Consider the following 10,552-nt stretch of genomic DNA (forward strand, 5'->3'; position numbering starts at 1 on the left):
GGTAGATAATTGGATCAAATGTCGCAATAGAAATATGAGTAAAAGCAAGTCTCCTTCGAAGATACTTCTCTTTCAAAATCAATTTCACTTCCATAGTTTCGATGATGTACCAGCAACTCAAGCTCGAAGCCTTGGCGAGTCTGTTGGCTTGAGCAGAAAACGAGTAGCTGTTTTCGGTGTTCTTGGCGTTCGAGGAAGTTTGACGATCTTCATGCATAAACATCGTCGTTTTATCCAAATCGTTGTCAATTGGATTTGTAAAATTGGGCGAGAGTATAACGTAGAATCAATAAATACAAATCGAGAGAGCGATCAAGGTTTTTCCCGCCATTATGCAAATCGTTTAGCCTATTGCGATGTCGAAGAAGTTGGTGAAATACTCATCTAACTCCAAGTTCACTTTTTATAGAGTCCATTGGAAAAGACATTTTTCGAACATTAGTGAATATGTAACCACTTGAAAAGCTGTAATTCTGCAACGTCCCCTTTCCTAACTATCGGATAATCATACATCTTCCTAGTTTACCTTAGCGACGAATGAACTTCCTTCTTTAGCTAAGGTTGGGATGAAAAATAACGTTTCTGTCGGAAAATTATGGCTTAATAATGGTGTAAATGGAAAGATCTAAAGAATGCAGCAACTGTTCTTTTTTAGGGCGACTGAAGTTAATTGCATAAGGTGAGAGGATTCCCGCGAAGTCACCCAGTCTTTGCAAATACGTAATAACCGTCTCTACCGAGAGAAGTCCATTCCAGTCTCTTAATTCCACAAATGCATTTTTCAAAATTTCCTTTAGGGTAGTTGAATAATGTAATTACTGAAAACACAGAACAACAAGGACTCCAACAAAGAAGTTCCCACTACTGTAACCCAACTACATGGTACCTTTAAAGTGACACAGGAGATTATAAACACTCTTAACTGCCACTAACGCCTAAAACATTTTCCTACAGAAGAAATTTCCTTGTCCTCTTGATCATTACAGTGAAAGAATTATTGCAATCCAATAAAACCTCGCAATTCTACAAGCAATTAAAGCTCAATTTTTCCGGGCCTTAGTGGCACTCTTAATTAAATCGATTAAAAACAGTTACCTGCATAAACTGCTGTATTGATCATATAGGGTGCTGACTGGGCGTCAAAGATCGGGGAATCCCCAGGTTACCAAGCAGATGTCTTTGGCTAAATTCCTATACGGCAGAGTCGTTATGTTGCATATTCTCTGATGCTACGAAAGAGTTTTCGCAGTTGTTCACGGAGTTTCATTGCTCTAATTGATCGTAAAATGAGCGTATATAACGGCCCTCTTTACTATCTAACGTGCCCAATCATGTTAGTGTCAACGTAACCCATTGGATGTAAATGATGGAAATTTTCAACCAGACAGTCTTCTCCTCTGAAAACGAAAGTGGTTAGGGGTGATGATTGTTGTATTTTCACAAGAAAAGATTTGCTAATCATGAGATGCCAGTACAATGTGATGTTTTCCTGTTGCAACATTTTTCTGTCAGACTCTAGGTTTTTAGAGAACGGAAACTCTAAACGTGTTCAAGAGTTCCATCACATTTTATCTCTAGGTTTGTTTTATTGGCCAGAGCTATTTGCTTTCCGTGGTAATACCTTTTAGAGGGCGTTGATACAAAAGCCTTTTTTATTTAGCAATCATCTTTCTGATGGTTAGTTTCTTGGTGTAATTTTTTCCCTGTAAGCACGTAACAAATTTTTTCCCAAAAACCTTACTGTGTTGTGATTTAATCCTTTGGCGTTGATACAAAAGCCTTTTTTATTTAGCAATCATCTTTCTGATGGTTAGTTTCTTGGTGTAATTTTTTCCCTGTTAGCACGTAACAACTTTTTTCCCAAAAACCTTACTGTGTTGTGATTTAATCCTTTGGTAAATCAGAGTTGAGAAAACTTGCCTTGTATCTTGTAGTAATATATGTAGTGACCTACCTCAAGTTTTTATCATTTTAAAAATATACCATTAACAGCGGTTTTCACAAAGAGCTGTTCCGTGAAGATATCATTAGGTTTGAAGTCAAGAATTGCATGCAGAAGAAGTGCGCAGTGATTGAATTTGCTACAAGTCGAGGTTTGGTTATCATGAAAAATTTAGTTTGACACATCAAGTGGTGGTTAGTCGTCTCGATTCGTAATTAAACTCCTTCCCCTTACTTCCGCCATTGCCATTAACTCAATCAAAATGATAATTCTAAGATTTGATTCATTCTCTGGGACGCTATAAAAGATTCAAATATCCGGACGCCGGTCAAGCGCCTTTAACAGTGATCAGCAACAAATTCATCCCTACAACATCAGCACTTTGTTACCATTCAGGAGAATATATACGGTAATTATGGGGATTAAATGGCTGATAATGTTATCTAAAAAGGCTAGTAGCGTATGACTGAGCGTGGAGACAAAAACAATGGAATAACGGCACAATCTAAATCATATGTGCTCAGACATTCTGAGAACAATAACTAACGACTGTCCTGCTGTTGCTGTGTAGTAGTCGAAAAATGGTTGGTCGCTTTTATTCAAATCTATAGAATGGTTACGGAATACGTTTTTTGGTTCTATTATTAAAGTTCATAAACTTTCGAGGCATGAGACAAAAGCGACGGAAGATAATTCGGAACTATATGAGGAAATATTGAAAGGCGGAGCAAACGTACCGTACCGGAAACTGTGTTTCAGTTTGATTGAAAGTGGTTACGTTACTTTTTGGATAATTGTCTTGGTTTATCGGTCTCTTCATCTCTCACCTTACTATCGTGATCTCTGAGATAAAGTATTCAAGACCCATTATTAATTCGTACATTTTTGTGTTTGACGCATGAAAAGCATTAAATCAAAGATGTTAATTATGGAAAGATTTCTTGCTGAAAGTTTGAAAGAAATAACTGCCTTTGCCTTTTCGCTTTCGGAATGTTTGTTTTTATAACAGTTTGCATTATGTTATTCAGTTTACCCTGGCTTCTGAGTTTGTAATTTAGTTATGCTTTAGTTTGGCTTGGAAATTATAAACTGATTAATCGTCATTTATTCAAATATCATTGATGGGAATTGTTTTATTTAACTTTATCAAAAACATATTACAAAAACTGGACACAACTAATTTCCATACATGCCGTAAAGTACCTAAATAGGTACAAACAGTAATTTTTTAAAAATATATATTTTAAAAAAGGTAACATTTTAGTTTTTCAAAAGGATGCTTTCTTCGGATAACATACATTGTAGGGACTCTCTTTTTCAGTTAAATGCCGCATAACATGTTATTAAAGTTTAGGATTTACATACACAATTTGTATCAAAAACTTTGCCACATTCTTTGAAATAGGTCTTTTGGGTGGCACAAATCGCTGAAGTACGTAGACAAGCTACACTATATTTTCTACACTTGACTGTCACAACCATACGACTGCCACAGCGTTCCGTTCTTGAGCTGATCAGACATCCTGGTACCTGGCGTGCTCCTCTGTAAAGCACATGCTTGGATGATGGCTGCAGGCTGCTAGTGTTCGCATTGACAGAATGCGCAACATCGGTTTGAGTTTCATTGTCGTGATGCTCTTCTGTGAGGACTTGTGGATAATAATTGATGCCGGCTGGAAATGCTGTGGTGGTGCTGATGCAAAGCACTAAGATTGTGGCGAGCAACTGATGGAAAATATAGATGCTGATTAGGAAAATTGCGATAAAATAATGCTGACTTAATTTTACAAATAGACGACCACTAACTCTCGAAATGTTTCTTCTTTAAAACTGATAGCAAAATAATAAAAACGTATAAAAAATACAATATATCATCAAAATAAGGTTCGACTCTTCAACATCATGATTAAGTGCAGTTATCCTTCAAATTGTCTATGGTGTGAACAATCTACAAGATTCCAATTCAAATATGAATGATTAATTAGTTCCTAGGCACTTTTAACCTAAATCTTAAGGATATCGCTGCGGGAGAAGCGGCATAAAAGAGGAATGACGGCGTTAAGAATATTACACCGCCAGAATATAGGCAAAAGTAGCGTGCGCTAATCATCTATTGACAGTTACTAGGAGAGAAATATGTAATGTAGCATGAACATCGCTGAAAAGAGTAGTGAGTTTTAAACGCTGATAATAGAGAAAGCCTTCACGAAGATTTATAAATGATGTGTTTTTTTTGTGGATCAATTCATTTCTGTCCTCATCAAAGGAATACCGAGACTGAAGATGGCGTCTGTCTCTTTGGACCGTGAGAGAAAGAAATGAAACATACCTTGAAATAATTAAGCATCATGTACAGTGATCTGTTTGTAACGTTGCAATAAGTTCTACTATGGATTTTTCAGTCTTGATATCAAAGAGTCTCTTGATATATGAACCAAATCAACTGGCAGGCCTACCTTATATACAATCCATGGGAAGAGACATTTTTAGAAAATCAGCTTGCGTTCGAAAATAAAGGAACCAATTTGAAGGCAAGCCACCATGGAATGCATGGGCAACCAGAAACAGCTATGATGTAACAACATCCTCTTCAGTTCTTTACCGTCAATGTGGCGCACATCTTCCTCGTTTATTGTGTCTAGAAAAACGAAGTGAACTTCCCTTGTAACAGAAAGTAGGATGAGTGAGTCTTCTTAACATGCAGTGGCGTAAACTGTTCCACGCCCTCCTTCGACTTGTTTTGTGTTCTTTGTTGTTTCAAAGAATGCGGTAAATGTTTAATTTTTTCATGTAGTGCAAATATTTTGATATTCACAGGGGATTCCCTTCAATGTTACTCCTATGAAACTGGGCTGGTTGACAAACGTCAAACCTGATTGCGACCTTGGCAGGTTTGTGGAAAAGTTATTGCTAAGCAGTACCTAAATTATATACTTCTATGATAAATGTCCTGTAATAAAGCTTCCTTAACAATTAATACGAGAAAGAGAAGACCGGCAGAAAATGGTAAAAAAATTGCGGAAGGACTTGCTAAAACGGCATAATGACTCACAAAACAGCGGCACTGAATCCTTTCGTAATTTTTTGCAAATGAAAAGAGCCTGTCTGTTCTCCGTTCGCATTGTCAACTTAATTAAAGTTAATAGTTACGTATAGTATCTTAAACAGTCGCCGATCCTCTCTTTTTGTACTCATATAAATTTAATCTGGTCCCCAGAAGATAAAACCGCTCTCTAGAGCCAGCCATGTTTCATCGCGTGGTTTGAGAGTAAAGCCTCAAGTTTCTCCACATTTACGAGACGTAATCAAACAGAAATTGCTCGATCGTCGTTTCTTTCTTCTTTAATTTCTTTTCTTTAATAAATATTTAATATGTTTGAGAGGTCAGGTATAAGAAGTAAGAACTATTGGTCTTTTTCTAACCTAGCGGCAGGTAGATCCAATCTTGCTGAAACTTTAACAGTTTCCGAGAATGCAGTAATAAGGTAAGAAGGAAAAATTTAATTCACTTTCTGAGAAAAACACTGGGTGAACCCCCAAAGATCTGTCGGAAATCCTTTGTTAAACACCTACGTTACGAAAGTGAAGTAAACGGAAAAAGAGAGACCGGAAAAAGAACAGCAATATGATCAATCAAGAAAGAGAGACCATTTGGTTCTGGCATGGAGAAATGAAAAAGCACGAATGATTTGTTTTCATTAACATCTTTCTTATTTTCACACACATGAAAAAAAACAAGAACAAAAACAAGGAAAAACGTTTTCCTGAAGTTCTAGTCAGGTTCGTGGTCGAAAAGAAAACGTATTATGACTGCGTGGCTCACTCGCTCGTCCACTGAAATCGCGATCTACATCACACACGACTACATCTTGAGACAAACGAAAAACTTAGCTTTTATTGTTATTCACCACAATGAATAACCACAGCCTTTTTTACGAAATTAGACTGAAGTAGACTGTCACAACACTTTTGCAGCTGGACGTTTTCTTCTTTTGTAAACTTTCGATGAAGGATTTGGGCTAAGAAATAATTTTTACCAAAGCAGATTCACAACACCTGTCTCCAAACTTGTACCATTACGCGTTACGAAAAGAGAACTTGAATTGAGCTCGTATGCACCCGTATGATATAGTATAAACTTTCTAATTGGATTCTGATAAGGGCGGAGGCGGGGGTGGGGGGGAGGGGGTATGGGGTATGGGGGTATGGGGTTGGGGGTAATTAGAGCACTTATTTATGGACAGGAAGCTATTCAGAAAGCAAAGTGCCATACTTTGTTAGTATACTATAAGTGGCACATGTAATGTCATTCCCTGAGTTACGTTTGGTTTTTGATTTACAGTGAATGTCAAATTTTACATGACTATTCTTAATTCTACCACAGCATTCAAGTGACTGCGTTAAGTTCAGAGACGAGTAAACTGAGAGAGAGGATGTAACATGCTCACGAGGGTTTACAGATTTTACCCACGAGTCTTGATATATTTCTGCAGAGATAATCTTCATTTTACCTCAGCTTGAAGAAAAGCTACTTAAACGTCCGACGCAAAATGTGACAAGTACACAGGACAAAAAAATGTTTTCTCTCATCCTGTTGGCTAATAGTTCAAGATCATTCTCTAGAAATAAAATTTTTATGTCATTACTAAGTTAACAAGAATGCGGCATGACTTGGATTTTGCATTAGCTCAGTACTTACGTAAGACATGGGGATTCCCGTTACTGTCAATAGTCGCGTGGTCAAGATCACTTTCGCTTAACCCAAACAGATTCGGTAACGGATAAGCCAACCTTTACACAGTCTTTGCGCGCCTCCTTAATCCTTCCGATCCCTTCTCAATTCAAACTCTCTTGTTGTGGTCGGGAAAGCTCCATTAAGGGTTTCTGGGCACGATCATTCTATGAACATTCATCCCGGCAAAAGATGAGATTGTGTTCTGGTCTATAGACGTCTCAATTATCAGTTATATTTGACTGAAAAGATTTGTGACATATATCATGTGTTTGGTGGTATTTATGCTATTCATAATTGTCAAACTGATTTAACAGAGCTATGTTTTTATGTCGAAAACACCCGAGGAAAAGAATTAAAAACATGCATGAGGAAATTAGGGAGACACTTTCCCGGTAGTCATTTTATCTCCTATCGTACGCTGATGCTTTCATTAAGAAAAACTCTCTTTTCCTTTCTCGAGTTTCACCGTTTCTTAAATTAAGACTATAAAAACCAATGAAATCAAGGAGACCAACTTTACATTCCTCCCTGAGCCTAAACATTTAGCTTCACTAGAAACAAGCGAGCTGTTTTCCTTTTACGGATTTATGCCATCGTAACGTCTCTTGTTTCAATTTATTTAGCCGTTTCTGCCCAATAAGTTTGTCAACCGACTGTGGATTAAATTTATGTTGATTCAGCATCACTTTGATATTCAGACATGTAAACTTGATTAGCGAAGGTAATAATGCGTATATTACAATGATAATAGTACGGAAATAATCAAAGTATTTACAACTTTACTTATTTATTTGTTTATTCAACTTTCCAAGGTGTGGATCATGTGTATATTGAAATAAGAAATAATGCGGAATTAATCAAGATATTTACAACGTAACTTATTTTTTAACCTTTTTTTACTAAGCTGTCAAAAACAAGGCGTAAACACGGTTTACTTCTAAAAATGTCGTATAATAACTACAATCAATAAGGGTTAAAACAATACTGTTTAATGTTTTTTGCCCAAAACCCAAAATAGGTGTTCACTTTACTGAGCTTTCGCACGAACATTTGTTTTTGTTACGACATGTACTTTTCTAGCTGTCTCGGTTTCGATGTCGAAGATTTTGTGCGATAATTGTCTAAACCAACTTTCATTACGCGTTTTATGGAGCCGATAGGATTGGTCATTCTCAGAAAATTAAAACCCAACTAAATACAGAAATAGATTAACTAATCAGAAGGTACTGCAGAAAAACTTTGAGCTCAAGGTAAGGCCCTAATTTGGCGACGTCCTCTTTCTTATCCATATCATTAGACTGTCCATCTTCCCCTTTTCCTTAAATTCTTTCTCTACTTTCCGCCGCCAGTTGTTCTTTGGGCGGCTCCTCGTGCGTTTCCCTTCAGGTGTCCAGTGATAAAGGCTCCTTGGCTGGTGACTTGTCTAATCCACCTACCAGCTTCTCCTCTTCAGGATGGTAGCCATTGTTTCAGTTCCGCACCGTTCAAAGAGATCTTTATTTGAAATGAAATTGCGCAAGAAGATGCGTAGGATACGCCGAGGGCTCTTGGTGTGAAATTTGGAGAGTTTTTGATAAGTCCTTCTCCGTCAAGCGGCAACATTCTTAACTATACAGGAGAGTTGTCAGGACGCGGCTGTGATAGAGGTTCAGCTTGATACGAGTACTGTAAGTGGAGGAGCGCCATACTTTATTCATCATATTGAGACGGCTCTGGATGTCCAGGTCAGTTCTTCCATCTCAATGATGATACTGCCGAGATAGGTAAATCTGTCTCAAGTTCTTCACTGTCAATCTGGATTGGGCGTGCGTTGATAACATTCAGCGCCATAGTTTCAGTCTTCTTGCTGCTGATGTTGAGGCCAACTTCTCTTGCCAAGGTGTTAAGGCATTGAGTCTTCTCTTGAATGTCCAGTTTTTTTTTTGTGATAGTAAGGCTAAATCATCAGCGTAATCCAAATCTTCCAAGTAGCAGAGGGGTGTCAATCTGATGCCCCTTAACTGATCTTAAGTGATGCGCCTTATGAACAAGATTGAAAAGCAATGTAAAGCCCTAATTTGGCGATGTCTTTTTTGCTATTCGTATCACGAGACTGTCCCTTCGTCGTCCACGTCAACAACGATATGAACTTCCTGTCAACGAAAGGTTACACTCGTAAACTACTGATTTTGTTAGCCAATGGCGTAAGGAGTCTGCTCGCTGAGTCTCAACGGGAGATTCCCAACAGCCTTGGTTGCATATCTTCTACCTGTCTGTTTTGCATTGTCGCTGCATCATGTTGCCACTGTGACGAACAGTCCATTTAATCCCTACGTGGGCAAACTGTTTTCCCCCTCAGTGCGTATGTAATTGAAAAGGGTAGTAACAACTCTGTTGGAGACTCAATGAATTACGTATGTTTAGAATGCTACGTTAGACCTCGGGAAATGTTTTACAGCGAAAAGCTAAATTATAGTCTTGAGGCGATTAGTACTAAATCTGGGGCCCCCAAACACATCACAGGTTACGTCCGAAAAATGTCACGCATGTACAACACCATAGTAACACCCTACAAATACTTTCCGCTTGGTTCACTCTATGAATAGAGTTCGTTTTACTTATTTGCTTGACCAATGCTCATTATTGCTCAAATTTTTATCAGATTACATAAACTTAAGAGATTCCCATACTTCTTGAGGTCCTTGCCTTTTCTGCCTGTTAAATATTATTGGTAGTCTCTATCACAGCTGTTCTTCGGGATGTCACGCAACTCTCCCCCTAAACTAACCTTGTTGTGACATGCTATAAAACGGCTGCTAACAAGAGTAGTCATCTAAGCACTCAAAAACATTTTCATCCAGTATAACTATGTTCTCGCTGAAAAGGCAGGCAATCCATGAAATTTGATTTATTGTGAAGCACAATCATTTCGATGTGCATACTGCAGTAACAGTTAATATCGGGTCAAAGATAAGCTGTAATAACTTTAATTTTTAATTTCCTTCATAAAACGCAAAGCTTATTTCTACAAATATCATGTATCAACTTTATTAAATAAAAAGGAAAAATGAATTTAAAGTACAATAATGCAGAAACGAAATATTTATTTTATTAAGAAGTATTCTACAGTCTCTACTTATAAATAGCACGTAATAATCAAAGCTTTAAAAATTAGCTTATTTCCACAAATATATTAATTAGCAAAAACTATTTGAAATTCAAGTAGGACAACGATGTTAACATTTCCGGGCAAAACATTTATAGTATATCAAATTTATTCGGAAGATCTCTTAAAATAGTTTTTTAACACTCCGTAACTGTTGATTCTTGTTTAACTGGTAATTTAGTGTTAACAACTGGGTTGAAAACGTAAATTAGCCACCGTAAAGGGTAAAAAAGCTGAGCTTCAGCTCCGCTTAAATTAGCATGCATAAGAGATTTTGCATCAGAAAAACTTCAGTACTAGACTTAATTTTGAAACGATCACCATGGAAGAAGTAGGCGCGAAGTCACAGGTAAGAGTGCTCAGTCTTCTCATGAAATTGAAAAAACACAAAAAGTTATAAGATGCGGTCTCTGGTTTTCACTTAGTGAGATATTTCACTGTCCTTCTTTGACTGAACTTATGTGATTCACTCCACTCGCAAATTAGTGAGATTGACGATTAAATACGTCTTTTGGAGTAAAATGTCTAGAATGCAAAAGACATACCTCGCACTGTTTAAACATTTTTAGTGGTCTGTTTGTGACGTGGCACTGGATCCTTTGGTGACTTCGTTGGTTGCGATGTCGAAGAAGTTGATGAATACTTATCTAGTCTAACTACATGTTCGCCTTTTATGGAGTCCATTGGAAAAGACATTTTTAGAACATTAGCGAATATGTAAGTACTTAAA

This window comes from Pocillopora damicornis, chromosome 10 (genome assembly GCF_964200805.1).
Source record: "Pocillopora damicornis chromosome 10, jaPocDami1.2, whole genome shotgun sequence".
Classification (NCBI taxonomy): domain Eukaryota; kingdom Metazoa; phylum Cnidaria; class Anthozoa; order Scleractinia; family Pocilloporidae; genus Pocillopora; species Pocillopora damicornis.